General features: G+C 33.7%; 1 pseudogene; it reads left to right on the plus strand.

The window, feature by feature from the left end:
• The window catches only part of LOC149551652 (psbP-like protein 1, chloroplastic pseudogene), a 32867-nt pseudogene extending 12099 nt beyond the window's left edge, over positions 1 to 20768 (plus strand).
• Positions 20769 to 26359: the final 5591 nt, after the last annotated feature.

Here is a 26359-nt window from a genome sequence, read left to right on the forward strand (position 1 = left end):
AACTTATGTGAATTAATAATTTTATTTATACAACTTTTTCAAATTCCTCCCTTGTTGAACCACATGGAGAATTTGAAGAGCAAGATGTAGGACTAAATATATAAACCAAATATGTTCTTCCATTTCACATTGACCCATAATCAACTTTCAAGTAGCTAGTTGAAGTGAATATATTCATGTGGCAGGGTTGGCACGTTTGAGGGAGATATTTGTTCTCTTCAAATTTTAGTCTTACATCAAAAGCCAATCAAGTTGATCGCAAGTATCTATGATAAATTCTCAGAAGACAATGGAACTTCTTAAAATAATATTGGGAATTGAACTATGTGCTCTCTTGGTTCTATTTTTCTCTATGAATGAAATACCTACTTTCATTTTATTGTTTTCTTTGAACATAATACTCTTCTATGTAATTCTTTGTGTATTTGAGAAATATATGTAATGTCCATAGCCATGAACAAATTTATAGATAATAAAGTAAACATTTTAACATTCAAATATAGTAAATGTTGATAATGTTATCATGACTATGTAGCCAAATGTAATGAATAAGTGCAAGTTGTAGTTAAAGTATTTTAAAATTATAAATTATGATGGTGTATACATTGTCATCATTCATTTATAAGTTGTCTTAAAGTATCAAGCATAATTGTATAGATATTTATGTTTCTTGTTTAACTTTGATAAAAAAATCCCCTTGGCAATAAACAACTAACCTTGTAGTTGTTATAACATAGGTGCTAACAATGTTTGAAAACAATGACTTTTCCCTGTTTCATCTATTCAAGTAATCTTGTTTATGTAAATTGTTTATTCTCTTTACAAAAGCAATCACAACCATGACTACTTTGACACCAATATCAATTGTTGATTTAGAGCACGAAGAGACATCAACTTTTTTTAATATTAAATATACCTCTTGGAAAGAGGAGAATCTTAATAGCACAAAAAGTACAAGGGTGTGAGGAGATGATGTTGGGGTTGCTATGTTGTACAGATAATGGACCCAGAGAGTAAATGACAATAATGGATTGGAACATGTTGGAAATGATTGAAATGATCATAAGAACAATTGTTGGAATAATATACGAAACTAGTAAAGAATGCCCTCAATCATTATTTTGTCATTGATGTCAAACTTGCTACTTGCAGGGATGACAATTGCTTTAGTGATCCAAATACTATCAATTAGTTGATTGTCAAGGTGGAGGAAATCAATAAGATGTAACTAGAACACCTAGAGAAAGGTTGAAGTTATGATGTTGTAATGAAGTACAAGGATCCGTCAAGCCATTAATGAAATAGTGTATTGGATGACATACTAAAAGATACAAAGAATAAGCACACTGAAACATATCAAAGATCTAAGGTTTTAGCTAAGTATTTTGTAAAGCTCAAACTAAGTTTATTAGAGAGAAGGTGTAGAGCAAGCTAGTAAGAGCCGAGTAAATTCCTAGTTAAGTGCTGAGCAAGTTCAAGTGTTGAGCAAGTTCAAGTGCCGAGCAGAATCAAGTGCCAAGCAAGTATAGGTGCCGAGTAACACAGAGGTGTCGAGCACCAGTAACTCAATAATGCCGAGTTGCTGGATTATTTAGGAAATCGAAGATTCGTCAGATCTAAGCCGACAAAGTTGTTATCTAGAAATTTGTGAATTAAAAGGAAGATAAGAATGATGAGTTGGTGGCACAGAACACCATGTAGAACATTTTTAAGATACAATTGGCGAAGTTTCAAGAAGAAAACAAGATATGGGGTAGATACATTGTATCCTACCTAATCCATTTTGAAACCCTAAAATTGGAGAGGGAGATTTGAGCGGCAAAGGAAAATCAGACTTGTATATAAGAAGACATAAGTTAATGGAAAAATAGAGTGGAATAGAGGGGATAGTGAGAGAGAGAGTCATGGTCAAGCATAAAAGCATGAAATGCTGAAGAATGTGCTAAGGAGAAGATAACACAGGAACTCTGTTTGGATAGATGACCACAGGGATGATTGCATTGGCAGAATGAGTAAGAAGACTCAAGGAGACGAAGCTTGAGAGGGAGACAAGCAGTTAGATCTGAAGTGATTGAAGCCAAGCATAAGGATTGAACTGAAAGAGTGATCTGAAATCTGCAAAGTATGTTGTAAGTTATGTCAGATCAAAAGACCATTATCGTTACTTTCTAGCAATTGTAACAATAAGATAAATCCTATGGACTTAGGTTGGTTTAACGGCCATTAGATAAATCCTTTAACAGGGTGACATTCCAAGTGGATGTTCTAAAGACCTTTAACCAGGCCCATTCCTAATAGTTTGGTGAAATCCTCTAACAAGGTCACATTTAACAGTGTGTTGTAAGCCTTTAACAGGGCAGGCTCTTAACAAGGCATCACTTCAAAAGAGTGAGAATCAAGTAGCATGTTACTGATGGTTTTTCTCAAATTGGGTTTCCACGTAAATAATTGTGTCATGTGTTGATCTTGAATGTTTTATCTTTGCATGTTGATTTACAATAATTTGCTTATATGACTGATTTAAGTTTGAACATAGGAAAAGGGTATTAATAGGGCATTTGGACCTTGAATAACTGATTCACCCCCCCTCTCAGTTATTCTAAAGAATTCTAACAGAACATTTCGAACTCCTGAGCAAGCTGCAAATGCATATAGAAAAGAAACTCTCTCCATGAGAGGTGTAACAAAGTGTATAGACTGTCATAGAAAATTGTTGGGAGAAAATAGTGAAGCAATTCCTAGTGGTCAAATATTGACAATGACAAACTCTCTTAGTCAAAAGAAGCATAATTCAACACAAATAGAAAGCCTCATTTATGGATAGATGAATGATATCCCTCTGGCCAACTTCTTCCACTCAACATGCCTTGATGATATCCCATTTGATAGTATAGTAGTACATAATGCGCAATGTCTATTGACATTTATAGATATGAATCATTATCCACCTTAGCATAGTCAACATTTACAATGTCCAACAAAATTATCTGACTTGTATGAACCCAATTGTTGGCCACATTATAGTTATCCTCAACAAGAACCATTAAACACCAAAGATACCTAGAATCCACAATAAACATATCAACAAGAACCCATATCTGAACCATACAATACTTCAACCATTCATAAAATTCTTACTAGAAAGCCAAGATTAACATACAATTCCTATGTTGGAGATTCAAATTTTCTTCAAATAGCTATAGGAATTATCAAATCTAAAGATTTAGAATCCATAAAAGTACAAGGAAGCAGTGGTATATTGTCTAACCTTTTAGCACTTGTTATATTTATAATCATTGGACAACATTTCAAGTTGTAAACAAAAAATTAGTATAATGAGAACACAAGCTCGGTACATATGGTCATTTTGGTTTGGTACCATATCTGATTGTATCATTCCACAATCTACTATAGGAAATGATACCATAATATGGCCTACAAACAAATAAATCCTCCCATTGAATCCAAATAGCTCACTTGTACAGTGAAATCCATACAATTCTAATGTTAGTTTGTCAAACATTGAACATATTATGCACCCTCATAGAAGCGGTTGTACCTATGCAACAGATAGAAAAAGAATAAGCTCAACATGTGGTGATTTGAATGCTATAGACAATGTTGATAAGAAACACCTTGCACTATATGATGAAATTATTTTGGAAATGGGTGTTATAAAGTGCAAGGTATCCAAAATTGAGAGAATTGTAACTAATGTTGAAAACTATTTGTTGAATTGTCCCAATGGAATTATCCACCACTATGAAATGCCTCTAAATATATACATTTAACCTCAAAGGTAGTAGATTTATAATTGTATAAAAAAAAGTAGGTTACAGAGTAAGCAAGTTTATTGAACTTTAAAAAATATATTTTTCTACATTTGTAATGATGCTCTTGCAACGTTGCTAAGTATGAATGGTAAATTGTTGAGAAACATTAATATGAACATTCAGTACTTCTACAATTACAATAGACATAGACATTTAACATTTAAAAATATGATATATCATAATTTATGAGAAATGTAGTAGCCAACATCTTCAAATTGAGAGCATTATAACTAATATTGAAAATTGTTTATTTAATGGTGCCAATGGAACTATCCACACACTATGAAATGCCTCTAAACATATACATTTATGCTTGGACATAATATATTTAGAATTGTATAAAAAAGTAGCGTACAGAGTAAGCAAGTTTTTTGGACTTTTAGATTTTTTTATTTTTTATTTTCTAAATTTGCACTAATGCTCTTGCAACATTGCTCAGTATGAATAGTTAGTTTCTGAGACACATTAATATGTACATTCCATATTTCTAAAGTTACACTAGACATTTGACATTTTAAAATATGGTATATCATAATCTATGAGAAATGTACTTGCCAACATCTTCAAATAGAATTATAATATGAATAAAATCACCTTAACAATATGGCAATGCAATGATTACATATTCATGACTATGACATATAATGCTCCTATTCTTGTCTTAAGTCTTATATGTTTTTAATTTGTCATAATATTGAGATGTACTTTTCTTTTCTTTAAACAATTCCATTAAGATAATCTTAACAATGTAACTAATTTGGTTAAAGTAGTGTCAATTTTGAGACAATGCTAACATATATAATAATTAAAATATAAGGGTGTAAATGGAAAAAGATTAAAGTAGTGAACAATAATCAAAAGCATAAAACTTGGAAGCAGAGCATACTAATTTTAAAAAATTATGGTTGACATACAAGAAAACATAGGAGAGACATAAATTAAAGAAGACTTGCTATTTTGCTAAAAAGGATGTATTAGTAGATGTTGTAAGTATCAAGATGCAATATCAAAGTCAACCTTGCAGCATTGACAAAGAACTCGCAAAGCAAGGACTATCTAGATTGCAAGAGTTCAAATACAATGTTGGTGACTACTTATTTGACTCTGTTGTGTTTCTACTTGATTTCACAAAAACTTCTAGTCAATTGCGAAATGGGACAATAGATTAGTTTTGCAACTGTCTTCAAAAACAAGATCTAGAAGCACTTTACGCATATAGTCATGAATTGCATCCTCTTACTATAGAAGAACTCCACAATGTGAATACTTATTTGAGGAGAATGCATCTCCTTGCACAAGAAACAAACACAAGAAATGAAAATGGTTTATGGGGAGACATATTTTGTATACACTGGATGTCAAAGTGGTTAAATATTCATATCTCTATTTTCTCATTGACAACATGCAAGAAATACCTTGACTTCAATCAAAGTTTGATTGAAACTCGATATTATTTGCTATTTCATAATTCCAATCCATGAAACATACATTTTGAACCTCTGATTGAAATGCAAAGGTTGGAACGCATTTGCCATACTCTAAAATTGTACAAAATGAAAAAAGGGCAAATAAACATGCTATACAAAATCCAGTAATAAACAAGAAGAACCATGAGAACATATGTATCATAACAACATAGAAAGTGACCTAAATAGTTCGCAAAAAAGTTGTGTGACAAATTTAAGGTAGATCAAAAAATACATCCAAAAAGAAGCATATCATGTAACAAATACAATGAACAATCAAGTAAAAATACCTTTATTGATTATGAGAACAAGGGAAACCTCACAACACATCAAGAAAAGTAGAAAATTGAAAAGAAAAAGAGAAAAAGAAGGCAAACACAAATGACAACAATAGTAAGATATGAACTTGTAATACAGGACACACTAGAACATTCTTGTTAAGTTTGTGAGACTTTACAATTCAGGAAAGATATGAGACATCCAACAAATAAAATGAAAGATGTATATATAATCCTGAGAAAATGTAAATGGCCATCTCACACTTCCAACATATGTAAAATATGTTACAAATCTCTAAAGCAATCTACTCTTTGAAAATTTACAACACCTCAAAACATTTATAAAAATAAACCTTTGTGACATGTAACAGTGCTAACTCAATTAGAAGAAAGGTTTGTATCCTTGAGAATTTCCTTCGCACAAATATGAGAACTTGGATATGGAAGACTGCTAATTGGCTTGGTTGGGTCTATAATAAATGTCATTGCAAATCTAAACATTGTCCAAAAAGCACTTCCCCAAACAATAGATAACACATCAATTGTTGTAGTTTCTCTAAAGAGATGTCTTGAATATAGATGTTTTTCAAAAAGGAATGGTACAACCTCATATCATAATGCAAGATCTATATGAATTGATAGAAACATCATTGTATAAAGTAGAAAATGTAAGAATAAATGAATCATGGTTACAATTACATGAGGTAGAACAAGAATCTCAATCAGAGACAATGAAAACCAGACATACACATTGATACATGGATTTATAGGTGATAGAAGCATACACAACATGACTGATAAAATCATTGATTTAGCACCTGCACAAGAATTTTATCCAATAGGAAATTTCAAAGATAAACATTTTGAGGAAATGAACTTTCCAACCTTATTCTTTGGCGAGTCCTGTACTAGTCATACCTTTGAAAAATTAAGTTATCAAAGAGTTTCGCAATGGGAACTTCTAAAATCAAGTCATGAATTTGCACTACTCACAGCAAACCTATTTTTTAAAACAATTAAAATATTGATCCACCAAGTCCTCTCAACAATGTGGGTGAAAATTAGAAAGGTCAACTAAAAAATAGGAAACTAGTTGCCAAAGATGTGAAGAACAAACCTAAATTGGAAAAGATTTTGAAATCAAACATTGCTGCATAGATTTCAAGAGAACTAGAATATCTCCAAACTATTCCCAAATGCTAAAGAAAAAGGTTTTTAATATGATATGACAATTAGGTCCTCCCACCTTTTTCCTCACTTTTACAAGTGCTCAGAAAAATTGGGAACCATTATGAAACACTCTACTTAAGTTCTACAAAAAAACTAACAAGGAAACATACAATAGTAAAAGAAATGCTTACAATACTTGTGGCAAAGACACCCCTATATGTGAAGACCCTATCACATGTATAAAATACTACTAACATAGAGTACAACAACTGCTGAAATTAGTTTTCAATGATCACTTATTTTTTGGCAAAATTAATGACTTCTTCTCAGTCATTGAATTTCAAAATAGAGGGAATGAATATGATCATATGTTGATTTGGGTTGAAAATGCCCCAATTTATGACAGAGAGAAGAACAATGAAATAGTGAAATTCGTTGACAAAGTTACATAACCTATTGTGTAGACCACTTAGAGCCATCTTTAGAAAAATTACACAAGCATTACTACACAAAATGTTGTAAGAAGACATCAAAAATAAAATGTCGATACAACTTCCCAATACCTTCATTTCCACAAACAATGATACTAGATCCTTTAATGGAAAAAATAGAGTCACTATTAATACAAGTAAAAGATGTTTTCTTAATCTTGGAAAAAGATAACTATGATAGTTTATGGACATATGACATGTTTTCCGAAAAAAAACAATTAACAAACTCCAAATACATCGACTCAATAAGATCTACGTTAGACTGACCTACTCTATTTCTAAAAAGAAGACCTTGCAAAATTTGGAATAATAGTTTTTCAAAGACAATGCCTACATTATTGAAAGCAAATACAAACACACAATTTGTACTTAATGCATATGTTGCAGCTATGTGTCGTAGTTCATATATGGAAAAAGTTATTGATTAATTAAAATAGGTTTTACAGGGATCCTGAAACCCAAAAGTTTTTACAACATAACTGAAATAGAAATATAAAGTAAAGTCTAGCTATTATGCATCTGCTTATAAAAAGCCAAAACCAAAAGACAGACCCATGGCCAGGAAACTAAAGCCAGTAACACTAGATAAGGACGAAACAAAAAATGAAAATTGTAACTATTAGTTCTCCCTATCTAGAACCTGTAGGGTCTCTATAGCTTCATTGGCCCTTCGGTTGTCCACGCCCACCTAGTCCTGGTTTAGATCATCCGTCAATCCCCTGGTCTCTTTCGTTTCTCCCTCGGCTTGCCCAAAGTCCATACTAGTCTTATCTTCTGTTTCCCTGCCAAATCTAGCTTCCTTCAGAGATTCACCTAGACTATTGGTATTCTCATTCAGGTTGTTTAAAGTTGCAATCAACTGATTAGCTAGGTTATGATTAGTAGTTTCCATCCTTACAACTCTTTTTTCAACCTTTGACATTCAATCCTCATGGTCAGCATGGTATCCCTAGTCGTTGTTTCTCATATGGTCGTCCTCCTGGCTCCTTTTCTCCTTGAGCTCTTATATCTCATGAAACATCCACTTGATAGATCAAAAGTTATCTATCATGTTGTTTTTAGTGTTATTGAGTAGATTGAGCCCATATTCTCTCGCATTGTCAGAAATTGCAACCAAAGTCGAGTCGATTAGTTCATTGAAATGAACTTTTCCATCTTTATCCTCCATCACTTGGGGGTTCATCGTCTCCCTGATAATCCCCATCTTTGTCATTTTAGTGTTGAAATTTCTCCATGAAACCCTCCTATCTTTCAAAACCATCTCCCCACTATCTTCCACCTATAATTTTATTTTCCCCTGTGGCGAAGAAATAGGAGAGACAGGGCCTAAAATCATAGGAGTTTGGTCATTTGGTTCTTCCAACAGTGAAGCCTCCTCAACCTTCCTATTATTGGGGTTCCCTGGCATAATTTTCATATCCTCCTCAACCTATTCATTGTCCTCCGCCTTCATCTCTACCTTCGATTCCATATCCTCTTCTTCAGTGTTATGCTCCTCCTCCTCCTATTCCTTAGACTTGGGGGGATTGGGGGTTAAGCCCCAAGGGCTCTTTCTGCTAGGAGTAATATATGGAAAAAGTTGACAAATCAATGACAAATGCATTTGAAAAAATAAGAAATGACCATAAAAATAATAATATAGATGTAGTTCACATGATAAGAAAACTTGGAAATGCTTTACTAAACTTCCAACAAATGCCAACACAACAAGAAGCACATCTAGTGCTCTCAATGCCACTTAATCAAATTTCACGAAAGTGTATATTTATTGATACAAGAACTCATGAGGAGAGAGAGTCTTTGTGCTTATATCTATAAAACAATTGAACAATGGGGTAGATGATTCCAGAAATGTGATGGCTAAATCAGTTATAGATTATTATGTTCAATTTTTAGAATCTCTAAAGCAAATATGCTTTGCTAAATTTGTCACACAATATCACATAAGAAAACATCTAATTAGTAAGAAAATAAAACCAAACATTATACATTACATAAATTACAACAAGCATTATCTAATTAACTACTATAGAGAAAACTTCTCCTATATGTCCCATTTGTGATAAATGTTGACACACTCCTACATAATTTTGAAACTTGCCAATTTGCATATGAACACCATGAGGAGCCAGTTTTTAAAAAAATGTGATTTTTTTTGCTACAATGTGAATACGAAATTGGGAGACATTAAGAAAGAGAAGAATGAGCTACATGGTAGAGATTGGAGTAAAGTAGAATCAAATCCACAAAACAAAATCAATACAATCCATGAATATTACGACATTGTAAAAGACATTCCAAGACTCTCAAACAACAAAATAGGTCATGCATTGTATACCAATTTTGAAATAGGCAAACACCTTGAGATAATAGATAACAATAAGTACTTAAAATTACATTGGGTGCTTAACATCAAACAACAAATGATAGTGAAAGAGACTCTAATAAGGAAAGAACAAAATATAGTGACCTCAATATACATATTCCTCGCAGGTGGAGCTGGTACAAGCAAAACATTTGCAATGAATGCTATTTACCATGCACTCATTCATCTATATAGTAATTACATTAATAATGACCCTACAAAACCAAAGGGGTTGATAGCTTCATACATAGAGAAGGCAACATATAATATTGGTAGCATTACAATTCATTCTGCATTGCACATTCCATTCAACAAGTTAGAGTTCATCGCATTAAGCAATGAGACTCTTGACAAGATGTACAAAAATTATTACCAACTATGAGATATCCTTAGTAGGGTTTTCCTTCTTTTAAGATATACTGTCTTACACCTACATGATATCATGCAAAAACCAACATGCTATTTTGGAGGTTTTGACACAATCTTTTGTGGTGATCTATACCAAGCACTGCCCGTTTTAGATTCCAACATTTTTGAAAGAAAACCAACTACTAAAAAACTATTGCCTTACAAATTTTGGAAAGACGATATAAAGTGCTACTCTTTGACATCAACAATGAGACAAAAAGATGCAACATTTGTTTTTATTTTGAATAGAATCTGTACAGGTAGTCAAACAATAGAAGACATAGAATACCTTAATGATCATTGTTTGAAATCAATACTAGCTGACCCTACACTTCCATATCTCTTCTTTCGTAGAACAGACGTAGCTACACATAACAATAAAATATTGTCGGACATGCCTGACCATAAAATCACATTGAAAGCTATTGATGAAATTGAAGAACAATCCCATGCCATACGCTTTTATACACATACAACATCACTCCCAAGTGAAATACACATGAAGCTAGGGGTTTTAATAGAAATATACTCAGGTAACTATAACACTGAAGATGATATTGTCAATGACTCAGATGGTATATTCAAATTATATAATAAAAAAGATAACAATGTCATCATTGTTTGGAACAAGTTTAATGATGTAAACATAGGGCGACAACAATGATTAAAATATATGACATACTACACTGGTAAAATTCAACATGAATGGGTACCTATATTGCATATTGCAAGACCAATACTACAAATTATGTCAAATAAAAACACAACCATACATAAACAATTCCCCATACAACTCACTTGTGCTTGTACCACTCATCAATCCCAAGGCCTTACAATGGAGGCACTTGCTTTTGATCCAATAGGAGTAAAACACCATGGTCTAGCATATACAACCCTCTCACGAATATGAACAATTGAAAACCTATACTTGGTGAAGCCTCTTACGCCAAAAAAATTGAAAGTGAAGAACATTATTCTAGAAATGGAATGGCTACAAACAACTTCATCATGGAAGCTTGACTGCAACAAAATATGTTTAACATCCTCATCACACTTGACCTTATGCACACTAAACACTTGTGGACACCATCCACATATATATGACCTAACCGATGACTACCATATAATATCTTCAGATATTATATGCTTGCAAGAACTTAACACAAAAGAGAAAGAACCAATCCCTTTCAGCAACTTGTACAACCAATTCTCAATTATTGGTATCCATGGTTTAATGACTTTAACAAATAAAACCATAACTACTACCAAAATTGACCACCGCATCTCCACAAATGTTGAAACCCTGATAGTGAAGATAACAATAGCAAACAAAGTAATAAATATAACTAATGTTTATGGAAGACCACACACTTACTTAGAGGAGTTAGAACAGGCTCTAAATAATGTAGTCAAAATCATAGAACCAAATAAGATATTGTACATAGTAGGAGATTTCAACATCAATATGCAAACAACAAACAACAAAAGAAGAGGTCTGACATCCTATATGTAGAACCATACCCTCAAACTCCTACTAAATACTACACATAGTACTAACCGTCCATTTATTGACCATACATGGTCAAACCTTAATTCAACCATATACAATATTTTCAAATCAAAGGCATATTGGACCAACCGCTTTTCAACTTTACTTACAATTCACCCAACATTTGTAACCAACCTATTGTAAACAACAATGCATTCAAAAGAAATATGCAAATCAATTGTGATTGGGTCAAACATCTATAGATCTTCTATTTGAAAACCATAATAGTAAAAAAAACAAATAAATACAATTCCCAAGGAATTATTCTCTTCATGCATTTTATTGACTACAAAACTATAGCTATTCAATCATGGTTTTGCAATTTGTAGGGTACAATGGAAGAAAACAATATGCAAAAAAATGATGCAACCACTGCCAAAGTTAAACTGGAAGTAGTTAAAAGAATTTAAAAAAACATAATGGTCAAAGAAATCAGAATGCAAAAAGGTATAAAGTTGTTCTATAATTTTTTTTGTGGATATTCTTTTTAGAAAACAAACAAGATTTGACAAAAACACAAAGGCAATACACAGGTCAAAGGTAAAAACAACTGGTACTATTTCAATTGAAGAAGTTATTGAAAGATAAACTAGTAAGATCTTTGAAGAGGATGTATTGGTTGTGTACAAATACATCGTTGAAAAAATCAACAAGACCCGTGAGGTGCTTCGTATTGATGTCACATATATAAAGGAGAAATGACAATAAGAATTAATGTGAAGGGTATTTTGGTCATGAATTTGAAGATAAATTTATTGTAGGGATGGGCATATGCATTTTTTTTTCTATTGGAGCCAAAATTTGACTATGACTGTGGAGATTGTGACTATATAGTTGTGTTGAAAGAGATCAACACCATTGAAATAATTCCTCGAATTTGCACAAAATACAACTTCATTCCAAGTAGTACAAATCACCAGCTACTAAACAATCCAAATGAGTATCTAATTGGTATTGTTGGAGCACTGGTAGTTGGAGGAAAAAAATAGGATCACTAGCAACATTTGAGGTCAAAGAAAATCATAGTGATGATGACAGAGGACATGTAACTATTGTACTAAAAATATTATGAACAACCAATAATATTATGATGCATATGGTATCAAAATAAACCTTCACCTCCATCTTTGCAGAAAGCTAACATTACCACTATATTGTAGCTTGAACTACATCCAAACCTGGGTCATCGTCATGCTCCAATAGACAAAATGTTGCATCATAATGAAACTCCAACACTTCTCTTCTACAACATCGTCACAAGGGTGGACAAAAAAGACATTCCATATAGGAATGGCTACATACATTTACAAGTTAAATGACTCAAGAACTCTTGAAATGTTGAATGAATTGTTGCAATACACATATGAGGTAATAGAAAAAAATTATGACACATTCATTTTCTCAAAATTAAACGAAACTCCTTTCAATAATATTCATTAACTGTCAAATAGGTTTGTGGCATTCTAAGAGTTGTCAATCCATTTTCTAATCCTTTCATTGCCTTCTGCTCATGATGCAATTACAAATTTGATGGCTTCGGTATTCTCAAGGAAGGATCTGGATACTGCATCAAGTATAATGAAAATGTCAACTATGTAAATAAGATCCATCTGAAAATGGTATTGGCTACTTAAAACAAACAGATTATATACTATTCAATTGACCATTCCATAATTAAAGAGTTGGTGCCATAAATTGTAGAAATGAAGTGTAGTGCCTCTCGTGTTTGCAGTCTGTACCTTGTCTATTTTTGTTTCGAGAGATACTTGATACTCTTTTGATATTTGTACCTTGAGACGACCTAAGGGTCGAATGTTATACTTTGATTTCCGTACCATAGATGCTTTGTTGCTATGTTGTTCAGTTTATCATATTTGCATGTTGATGTTATTTTGAGATGACAATAGATCTATGATAACTGATTATCTGGTGATATGATGTATTGGACCTAATTGTTGACTATGTTATGAGATGGATTATATACTATGGTTATTTACTTCATTCTCGTCTTTTGTGATTAATGCAAATATGAGTGGTGTAAATGGATTAATGAGTTATTTAAATGCTTTAATTGCTTCGGCTATTATATTATATGCAATTGCACTTGATCGTGTGTTCTAGTGTGCAGGAATTACATCCCTGGCAGTGGCCTATGGAGTTAGTGATCCAGCTGTTCATATTTTTCCAATGTCGCTCCTATATGGTCGACGTATCCTTATTTACTTGTTTTATATTAAAACCTTTCGGTGATTAGTAAATCCGAACTCAATTGCATTATGTGATTAGACCAGTGAACATGTCTGTGCATTTAGAGGTTCGCATTTGTCGCGAAAGTGTTAAGTGTTTTTCTGTAATTTTTGGGTTTTTGAGTTTTTAATCTTTTGGATTTAATTTCTGGCAGCTTTGCCTTAGGTGAATTTCCATTATGGATAATAACCTATTTTCGTTTGGGTTGTTTCGGAGTTTAACTACTCCAGCTAGCTATTTTCCATTATCAGCTATTCACTCAAAATGAATAAATATTGGAAAAGAGAATTCATTATTCACTTCTCACATTTTGGAAAATTGAGTTTGGAGAGCAAATTTGGAAATCCTCTTCTGAAGGATTATTGTTTTGCTCGTTGCGAGAGCTGTGAGCGTGGGATCTTTGCGAGGTTTGTCCCATTGGATTCGGCTCGAGGAGTTCTCGCTTTGCCGAAAGTTTCAGCAGTTTCAGCGGAGTATTTATTTTATTCTACGGGTTTCAATTTCGGCCCTTTTTGCTGTCAGGTAGGGCCTTCCCGTTTTAATGTTTTTTCTCTGTTTCTGCTTCTGTTTCTTGTAGCAATATGTTAAGAGGCTGTGAACTAGTGTTCCCCTCCGTTTCTATTTGCTAGTTCTGCCCGGTTGGTCGAGTATGAACGTTTTACCTGTTTTTGAAATGGGGGTTTGGGTTTTTGGGGTTTTTGAACCCAAAGGCCAAATGGGTTTTAATTTTGGAATTTTTCCAAAATTTGGAGTTTTTACCTCGTTTTGCATGCCGCCCTGTTTTCTCGAGTTTTCTTGGCACATTGTGGTTCGTGGATCTGGATGATCCGTTTGGACACCAGTCAGAACACTATTGCATCTTTTGTTGCATTGGGATGCGCGTAGCATCTGTCATCCCGATTATGTTTTCAGTCGATTGACTTTTGTTTGCATTCTCATCCTGTCCTTGTGTATGATCTCTATGATGGTGGTGCGCCACACACATGTATATTGTCGGGTGACCTGCGGGGCTCGATCTTCCGTGGTACTTTCGAAAGTTGTGATCATTGGGGTTGGGTTGGGAGTTTGCATGCCTTCGAGCGCTCATCGTTGGATGAGCATGGGTAGGGTAGGGTAGCATATGGAGGGGGCTTCTATCCTGTAACCTGGTGACTACTTCCCGATTGGCAGAGGAAGTTTTATATAAGTGATAATTAAATTTAAAACTTTGGGTGGTAATAAATACAAGATAATTAAAATGTGTGGGTTGTGCGCCTTCCGTCGTGAAGAGTAGCTGCCCTAGGTTGTGTGCCTTCTATTGAGAAGAGTAGCTTCCTATACTACCTTGGGCTTTTTGATGCCAAGCGACTCTCCATGATGTCAGTCCCTACGTAGTAGCCCATTGAGGTGTCTGACCAGGACCTGTAGTTTATGCATTGTCTATGTCTTGGATTCAGTCATCATATTGCTTGGCGTGTGTGTTAGCCATGGTTGTTGTTTTGTGTGTGTGTGGTTGGATCATCATCTCCATCAGCACGGTGGGTGTGGACCTACGGGTGCCACGTGGTTGGGAGGCGTAGCTACCTTCATCACTACTAGGGACCGGTGTACAGAGACGGTCCATTGTTCTAGCGTGATCGTTGTTGGATGTGTCACTTGGTACTTCGGTATACGGAGTATGCTTCTTGTGATTTATGCTCTCATTATGATGTTATCATGCTTAGATGATGTTAGTTTTAACGCTTTCCTCATTATGATGATTAGCATGTAGTAGATGATGTTATCTGATTACAGGGTTATCTTATGTTACTACTAGCATGTTAGATTTCATTACTTATATTGTAGCATGTTAGTAGTGATGTCCCTATCACGACAGCACCGATGATCTAATCGATGGCTTGGGATGTTATGCGCGGGGGATGGCTAGGGCCCACGATGGTCCTATGACGCCATTGACGGTTGGGAGGAACCGCGTACCTAGTTTGGTTAATTGGTTTATTGCTTTTATAGTTATGCTTAAATGTAAGAGGTTATTTTCATGTTCATTGCGATGTTATTTCAGTTGTCGTGATGTTTCCTTTCTGTACTTTCCCTTCTTTGTTTGATAGATGGTTAGATCTCGTTTTCTGTTACTCAATTTTGGTTCGAGTGTTTTGGCCTCGAGATGTGGATCCGGTACTCCCTGGTGTGGAGGTTCTTTTGTCGTTTTATTCCCATTTTTGAGTTTCTGTAAGTGTTTTTATTTTCTATGGGCGACATTTGTTCAGCATTGTGCGACACTGATAAAGTATCACACGCCCATAGAAATAATGTCGCACGAAAATAAAAAGTGTCGCACACAATACTGAAGAAGTGTCGTACGACACTAGAAGAGTGTCGCACGACTTTATGAGAAATGTTGCGCGATACTTTTCTAGTATCGCACGCCTTCTTGAGAAGTGTCGCACGCAGTAAGGGAGAAGTGTCGCCCTCCCTTAGTGAAAAGTGTCGCACGCCTTTTGGTAAAAACCTGCGTGTGCCAACAACGGGCACTTTTTGTAGTGTTATGATCTTTTTGAGAGTTGATCTGGATACCCTTTTGGGCGTTCTTCAAGCCTATGTTGTTGCATTTTGAATGCAGGAGGTTTCTTTTGAAATTCAATTTTTGGGTTTTTGTTGTAGTCCTTCGGGGTTTAAAATATATCGTTTAAGTATAAGCTGATGTATATTTAATTCCTTATACTTAAGCTGACGTATATTTAATTCCTTATACTTAAGATAAGCTGACATATATTTAATTCCTTATACTTAGGATATATTTTAATATATGCGACGATTCACTTGAGATGGGTTTCAGACCTCTACGAGCTAAGGTGTAGATTCTAGGAAAAATTAGGGCTTCAGAAATTCAGACTTAGCCAAATTTCAAGGCTTCAGGATTTCAGACTTAGCCAGTTTCCAAGAGTCAGCTTGGTAGCCTTTTGTGGTTTTCGTGATTGTGTTCTAGTTGGTAGTGGCGTTTGGAGATCCGTTGGTGCTTGGTTGTCTTTCAGTCTTTCGTTGCGATCTTTTGGTTTGTGTAGGTTGTATCATGTGCACTTACACTTGTAAAAAAAATTGTTCTGACTTGTTTTCATCCTTGTTTCCAAGGATCTTCGGGCGAGGCATTACATGAAGTATGAAGACTACATAGAGAACAAATCCAAATTTGTCTTCAGTCTGTGTGAAATATCAAAAAAAGCAAAGTTCACACTGACCTAGAACAATATTGTTACAAATGCCACTCTCCTCCCCTATCATGAATAGGTGTAAAAAGTAATATGCTTCAAGCCTAGTTGTAGTATACATAAAAGAAAAAATAATTATTTTCAAAGCTTTGAGATTATATCCCCTCCATTGACTAACAAAACTTGTTTTCTCCCACATATTACAAGATGCTACCTAGCAGAAGTGAACTAATATGATCCACTCTGAAAATGGGTCCATCAAATTAGTCAGAACAATGTTAATTCCTACTTACTGAAACTATTTACTAGAATATATATATATCCAATAGCCCGCAAACTATCAACAAAGTGTAGTAATTGCCACATAACTCTCTTTGTGGTGGACCAAATGTAGTTAATGTAGAATTTTTAAAACAATATGTTTAAGATTTTTTGTAATATTGTAAATGCTACCACATACATTCGATAATACATTTCAACTTACACTTATATGCCATTGATCAGTCACAACCAAACAATTCAATTTAATACAACACAATTTATTTTTTGCTAGTTTGAAAAATGTTCACAATTTCAAATAATTGCTTCTAATCTTGCTTCATCACCATCACCAATATACATATTGCTCTTACAAGAAATCATCCTATGTACATATGCTTTTGGAATGTTTTGTTTGATTCTTTTATATATTTGGTGCTTGAACCATGTTTGGCACATGGCAATGACTCAATAAATCCTACCAAGGAATCAGTTAAGTAAATGTATGACTAAATGAGAATTTCATTTATAAGAGGTTCCTTACAATCTTCGTTTTATTTAACTTGAAGAAAACTAAAATTTGATCATGTAGCTTACAAAATGTAGTGTTGTAGTCAAGTAGGTAAAAATAGATGAAATAAATGGATGATATGAGATTGCATCAAATATAATTTGAGTTTCAATGGTTAATCATTTTTAGTGTTGATTGTATAGAGTAAATAACATTGTATTTTCAATCTCTTCCATTATGTACATTCTTATAGCAGGACTATGATTTTAGATGACACTATAAATCTTGTGTTTTATATACTTATTGTAGGGACTCTATAAATTATTTGATGTTAGACGAGACTACAAACTTTTTGAGACATGTTGTAGTGTTCAATGCATGAAATGCACTTGTTACAGAGTTATATTGTTGAGACTATAAACCTTATGAGAAAAATGTGGCACAATGTTCAATGGAAAAAATGCCTAGTTTTTATATTCTTCAATCGTCAATTATAAGATTTTGAATCAAATATTATTTGGGCTATTGAGTTCAAAGTGTAAACCTCTTGCATAATTATTTTTAAGTGTTAAATTTATGGACTATTAGTTTGTATTCTTTAAATCTTTTCATCATGCATTGGTGTACTACAAAATTATAACAATATCTGCTTGAATCTTTCTGCCACTATATTGTACAATTATAAAATTTTGTATCAATTTAAGTTGACCATATTCCATCGTAATCACATTGACAATATTGTATAACTATTACCAAAATTTTACACGTGCTGAAAATTTTACTTCAAGTAACATTGCAGAAGGAAAATATTTATTTTCTATTCATTTACGTTCGATCATTTTGCAATCATACAATAAATCATGAGCAAAAGAGATATAATGTTCATTGTATAAATCATCACTGATATGTACAATTTTCATATTTACAAAGTATGAAATGAATAGAAAGGTGTTGGAAATGACATATCTCACACAAATCATGAGTACTCCTTCTTTCATATGTATTAAAAATAAGAAAAATAAAACATATGAGAGAAAGATAGAGATAACCAGTCATTGCCTTTCAAACTTTGACTGGTTAGGTGTTCTTTATTGTCACCTTGTCGCTCTGGTCCAGCTCTCGATCCAACAAGCTCTTGGTTCTTCATTCCCTTACAAGAGAAAGAGGTGGAGTTAGATCATTATGATCTAAGCAATGATTGGTTATCTACAGTTCAATACTTGCACATGTCATATTCTTCTTATTTTGAATACATACAAAAAACAACAAAACAAATTCTAAGTGTTTTAATGCAAAAGTGGAAACATATAGTGTTAAAGGGACATACTAACTTTGGTATGAAACCTTTCATTATAATCAAGATTAAATGTAGATTAAGGAAAGAGTAGCTTTATGAGTGTCATGAGCCCGTGCTCAAACCTTATGAAACAATCATCATTATCATTGCTGAAATTCACAATGCATTCAAAAGAAATGAAGAAATCAATAAGAGAAACGAGCTATGAAGGGAATTGATCATCTATGAGAGAGGTTTGTAGCTTCAAATTAGAAGACAAGATGAGACTTTAAATCAAAGAAAGGTTTTAGATCTTTAAAGGGGCAAAGCATCATAGACCAGTAGAGGACATTGCACATGCCACTACAAGATTCTATGCAAAGAATGGTACATTTGAAAACTATTATATGTATCATAGAGGCACAATCAGGAGGGCCTTTATCACAACAAATTATGATTATGATGCCTTTATCACAGCAAACTATGATTATGATGTACCAATTGATGAAGCTACAGATTCTTCCTGTCATTCATCCATAAAGTGTGAGAGTAAGATTAATTGCCAAGGATATAATACAAGCATTACAAAGGGGGTATGTATAAATAGAATGCAGTGTTTAGGAATGGAAAGATGGACATGCCATGAGAAGCATAATGCATGCCGTTGTTATAGAAAGAGTATTTATCAAGGAAGCAAAACTCTATCTAAAACTTTTCGTGAACTTATTTCTTTTATCATTTCTGCTGACTTGCCTTTGGTTGTTGGTCACAATGTTTGTCAACACTAAAGAGTATAATTTGCAGAGTGACAATGAGGAAATGAAAGCATATGTTGTGAACAATCTTAAAGAGTTGTTTTCACCATTCATTCACTATTATAAGGAAGGAATTCTTGAAAGATTACCTGGACTTTCAGATTTTGTGGTGATTTTAAAACTCAACATGTACAACATTGAAAAGATACATGCAAAAATCAATGAGCTCCATTGAGTTGCTATCAAATATAGAGTAATACCTTTGCAAGGAAAAAACAAAAGAATCCCATTCGATTTTTTAGAACACAACCATCACATGACTGGGCTATTAGAAAAAGCAAGATAGCTGGATTGTATGTTATTCTAAATAGTTTTTAAAATATAAATAAGGATAAGGAATTTGCTTAAGCTCAAATGCACAGGAGAAAATGTTCTGGGTACAAATTGAATCCTAAGGTTCAAAATCAACTTCAATAAGTAATCAACAGGACTACGTGAAGAGAATTCTTGGAAGTAGTAGCGGTACTCACTACGGGTGCATTTTTGACAAACATTTCCTTGGCTAAAAAAAAAATAGACCAAAGGGCTACGAGGCAGTCTTGGATAAATTTGATGGATATACTTTCCTATATCCTTTTGGTTGGCTGAAATTTGTGGTAATGGCCAAGATAAGAAATACAAAGATGTGATTGAACCCCTAGAAAGTGTCAGTGTCAATATTGTGCCAACGAGCAAAATAGATATTCATGAACTTGGACCACCAGAGGAGTTTGCTGAGACATTAGTAAAAAAGTTTTTGACTTCTTCATCTCAGAAAACAAAGTTATTAAATGTGAAAGAGTGCATGATTAAGGGCAAGAATTATTACACATTTGAGTTTGTTGCCAAAGTGCCCAACTACACACAACATGCCCTTGGAATTGTGGCTATTGGGAATGACAAGTTTTATACACTCACAACTGGGGCAACTGAATAACATAAGAGCAAGCTAAGCACTAAACTTTCCATGGTGGATTTAAGCAAGACAAAGAGCAACACAAAATCCAATATACAATAGAGATCTTTTCAACAATGGCAAAGTATTGTAAAAAAGCAACAAACAATGCTTCAAAATTACTTTCTTACCTCCGCAACAAAGAGGAAAAACAAAGCTCCAACAGATTTTCAATTACAATTTTAGCTCCAGCAAAGGTATTTCATGGCAAACAAAATGCAACAATGGCGACACACAACTCAGAAACCCTTGAATTTCTAAAGACCTCCAACATGTGAATGCAAAAAATGAATGACACTTAGGGTATTTGAGCCTTATTATGCCCTGTTTTGTTTTTCATTAATTTTTGAAATCCGAAAGTCATTTCATGGGATTTTATTCCCATTGCAATTGTCTTTGTATTTGTTTTCTGAAGGGGGGGGGGGACTTTATATTTTGCCTTAGAGGGTTTCTTGTGTTAGGAAGGTTTTTATTCTTACATAAGTGTAAAATTTTTAAAGAAATAATGTTAAATGATTCACATAAATCATTTTTGTTATTATTATTATTTTTTAAATGCAAGTAAGAGGATTTTCTTTTCTTTTTGTAATAATCCAATTGTAAAGGATTAATATTTAATGATAAATTATAAATCATTAATGTTAATTCCTATTTAAAATGCAAAAAGAAAGTTTATGCGTATTTCATTCCTTTGAAGAAGAAGTCACTATGCAAACATCAGGAATTCTTCTAGGAGGGAATATAGGCTTTCCAGGTCAAATTTGACTTTGCCTTGGTAGTTGGAGGAGATTTATTGACTGTTAGAGCATTTTCAGTGCAGTTATCAGTGACTCATTGGTTTCTTTATGAGGTAATGGAGTTTTCCTAGGGGTAGGACTTCATTATGTGAGTTATTGGGACCTCTTTTTGAGGCTTTTATTCTGCTTTTGACCCAAGGCTTGGTTTGTACTTAATGAGTTTTGCAACTCATTTTTAGGAGTTCTAATTATGCAGAGAAGTGGATGTGACTTCTATTTTGAGTCTTTATTATTTTTTGCATAATTTGTAATTCATTTTGGAGACTCAATACAGGTGACAGCAATTGTGATCATGTTATTTGTGTCAAAGTTTGAACCTTCTTTGTTTCTGCAATTCTGTGTGTGATGATAGAATGATTTGATAAAGCAATTTTGTGAACTGTTCTTGTTCCTTGTTCTTTTGTCTCATTCTAGCACCTAGTTGTAGAGGAGTAAGTTTATTTGCAAGTTGTGATATGTGTTTTTAAAGGTGAAATTAGTAAAATGAGAGGCATATGTTTTCCTCCTTTTGCTAATTTATCCTTCAAACCTTATTACAAATCACTTATGCAAATCTCTACAGAAAGATGTGTTTTGTTGTATGTCAAGTAGTTGTATAATCCTTCTTTGTTAAGTGTGTTTGAGTTTTCCATGTCATTTTGGTGTATCACCATCTCCTAGTGTAGGCTATAGGTTTAGGTTTATTTTCAACAATTTCTTCCCTTTTCCCTAAAGTTTAAGTTAGGATCTTGGAAATATCACTGAATATCCAATAGGAGCTGGCCTAGAATCTGAAGTCTCATTTCATTTGCATGTCCCACGAAGTGAAGTGATTCCCATGTTAAGTAAGGATTACTGAACTCTTTCAGTTCAGTACTAGGTGCAAATCCTGAAACTTAACAATAACTATATTCCTCATTCCATGCACACCACCACCCTCATTGTATGCCTTGCCTTGCCCATTCCACTTCCTTCGTTGTATGTCTATTTGTACAACCCTCTCCATAGCCTCTGTTTGAAATCGAAGACTATGGCATGAGTTTTTGGTGCTTATTTCTGGAATAGAACATTATATTCTCTAATTTTTGTGCAAAATGTGGAAATTGATTTTCAAGTTTATAAGTTTGAACTTGCTAAATTTCAAACAATTATTCTTTAAGCATTATTTTTCTTGAATACCAAAGGCTTACCAATTGACTTTAACCAATACTTATATGTTGTTATGTAAGGAAGTGATCAGTCTCTTTTAAGAAGTTGACACTGCTGCAACATCTCCTCTTAGAGGGATTCTATGAACTCACCTTAGAGTTAGACATTATGGAAGATATGATAAAGCTGGAGAGTTTGAGCCTTTCTAACTATACACAATTAGAACATTTGCCTCCTTACATTACAGATCAAGCTTCCTTGACATAGCTCCTTTTATGTAATACATGTAGATTAAATGAGCTACCAGTGAACATTGGTCAACTAAGAAAGATGCAAGAGTTGCATATCAAGAGTGACTTATTGACAAGCTTGCCAATATCTCTTCAAAAATTTTCATCCTTGACTGACCTTACAATTAGGGGTTGTGAAATGTTGGAGTATTTACTTGACTTTGTAACGCCTCGCAAAGGGATCCAAAGAATTAACCTAAAGTTTCACTAAGTTTGGTAGCATTTTAAAAAAAAAAAACATGAAAGTTAAACCATACACATAGTAACGGAAGCAATAACATCATTCAACTGAAAGTAAACATACATAACAGGTTACATTCTTCAAGGATCCCTTAACGTTGAATCACATCTAAATTAACTATTAATGATTCCATCTAACATCACATCCTTATGAAATAATAATGATAAATCCAACGTTCTTAAACAATATACTTTGTTTCAAATGTCCCTTTAGTAAATTACATTTCATAATGCTCAATCATCCACTGTACATGCCACAGGGTATGATAGGCTTAAAAGAATATACATCTGTGAAAATAAAGTACATCATCATCCTAATTCTAGTCCATGGTGCAATAAAGTAAATGAAACCACATGTCATACATGATACATCATCATAAGAGATAATCATAAATCATAACATGTAATTAACTAAGTCCACGGTTCCTCCCAATTGTAAATAGCATCATTAGACCATCGTGGGTCCTAGCCATCCCTCCATGCGTAACATCCCAAGTTACCGAAGAGATCGTCGATATTATCATAGTAGGAATGTCACTCCTAAAACATACTACATCATATGCAGAAAGAAATCTAATCATGCAAAATAAAGCATAAGATAACATCATCCAACATATGCTAATCATATGCATCAGCCACGGTGTCTCAGACGAATCTCAAATGGTAAGAGTGAAAAAGCACTACCACCCGACCACGTAGAACCTAAATGGTCCACTCCCACCGCACTGAGGAGATAATCTCGAGTCCCAAATAGGTTATCAAATCACATAGCACAAATACTTTCTAAGTCCAGGAATCCTAAAAGTTTACTAACTCAAAGGTTCCAATCACAAACCGACATCTAATCACAAAGGCATAACAAAGACATGTAGGAACCTACTATGTAAGTGGGAAAGTGTAATCACATGAATCATGCTAGAGTTACCTTGGTAGTCTCTCAATAGACCCCGACCCCCTAATGATCCCTATGCAGCCACTAGTATCCTCTCGTACTGACGAGGCATACTACGAAATGCAAGGTTGCAACCAAGCATTCTCTCTACTCTCATCCTAGTCTGTACTAGCACTTGAGGCATGGGCGAGAACAAACAATTATCTTATTAGGTTCATTTAAGTCAGTATTAGGTATGTATGTATATATACGTAAACACACACACACATATAATATATGTGTGTGTGTGTGCAGATTTGTATATTTTAAAAAGAGAACATATACATAGTTTTTAAACAAAAAGGGCTTTCCAATTCTATAAGTTAAGAATTTTCTTTTAAAATAATTGTTCTCTAAATTTACCCATTAATTCTTTTAAATAGGTTTGTCCATAAGCATCTGAAAACCTTAGCCCCTTAGTTTCCTCAGATCTACGCATGTGGGATTTTCTCATATAGGAATTTAACTACCCATGACAAAATACATACAACCAAGATATTCAACATATGAAAATCCTCGGAAAGCATTCAAAAGACACGAAGATAAGAAGTGCAAGAAGTGAAAATAACATATGCAAAAACCACGAGTGTCTACTTGGACACTGATGCTAAATCACTTCTCCTCAGAATCTTTAGAGTAAGCTCCTTCCTTCTCCAATGTCCCCGGTCCTCCAAACACACTCTCCCCGAGCTTCTTGGAGCGCCTGAATATAAAGAACTCTAAGGAAGCACCTAGAATGTCTCTAGAAACAACCAGAAGACGAGATAAGCATTGACAACCAAGCACGAGCTTTCTCCAACCTTCTAGATGAGTCACAAGGTTGTAGACACCATGTGCTTAATTTGTGAACTAACTCTTGTGTTGTAGACATATGTGCAATCAAGGAAGGTGCTTACTCCTAGGTAGACTTATAACTTTTATTTTAATTCTTTTATCATTATTATTATTTTATTATTAATAATTTTAATTTCTTTTATTTAATTATTTTTCTCAATTAATTCTCATTTAATTAATTAAAATCAAAATATCAAAATATCATAACCTTATATTATTTTTCTCCAAAATAATTAAATTATTAATTAAATCTTTTTAATTTTAGACTTAATTAATAGAAAATTCACCATAGACCTCCAAAATAAAATATGAAAACCCATCATAGAAAAATCCATACAAAATCAGTCTAAAGGATTAAAATCACGAATTATGTCATCCGACACATTCAGAAGGTAAAATATCTTAGATACTTGTCCTACCTTTCTAGGACAAATGGTTTAAGGGTTTAGGATTTGGACTTGAGAATTTATCTCCCCTCTCTTACCATTGAGATAGTGCAATAGGGTACGCTCATCCTGACAATTCAGGAAAATCGATACCTGGTACCTACAACCTGCATAAAATCTATGCATGTACATACAATATATATATGCTAAGCTAAACAGGCAATGGAAGGAAGTGGTGCATTGTGTAGATCTCGACTAGCAGGTGACTACGACTCCCTTCCTTAACCACATCAGAAACACCATACAATAAAAGAATAAACACACACACCATAGACATGCAAGTATGGGGTAAGTATCCATAAGAAAACACATGTGATAATAAACCATCTAACTAATCATCATCAATAACTGAAAATAATGTAATAATCATCATGCATATATGAAATGTAGAGTCTAAGTAATCTCATCACATATCAACTGAATCTGTAACACAATATCTGATAGTCTCAAAACAATGCTACTAACCATCAACATAAAACTAGTCTAACATAGTTCACCCATGATAGCAACAATGTATCTAGAAAAATGTGAACGAGGGCCGGCACTACAAACTCTCTGGGGCATCTTAAACTCTTAGACAATTTAGTACTAAGTTTTGTGGGAATAAAGTTTGTACCCAAATCAGTTGGGCAACTGGTTAGCCTTCGAGAAATGAAAATATTTGATTACCTAATCAGAGAATTAGAACTTAGGGTAGGCTCATCTCCTTGTTTGCTGCACAATCTTGAGAAGATCTATATCGAAAGAACTGAGTTATACATCTATTCTTCAGACTATGACTAGAATGGTTGGATCATAGATATGCAATACATGTTTCTGTTCAATGTAAGCTATTGAATTATTAGCTTATAAGAGAGTAAATTCAAATTTTCTATTCTTCATTTACATATTTTTTACTTGGTTTATG

The sequence above is a fragment of the Cupressus sempervirens genome, chromosome 6 (genome assembly GCF_028749045.1).
Source record: "Cupressus sempervirens isolate cs-2001-9-10 chromosome 6, ASM2874904v1, whole genome shotgun sequence".
NCBI lineage: Eukaryota > Viridiplantae > Streptophyta > Pinopsida > Cupressales > Cupressaceae > Cupressus > Cupressus sempervirens.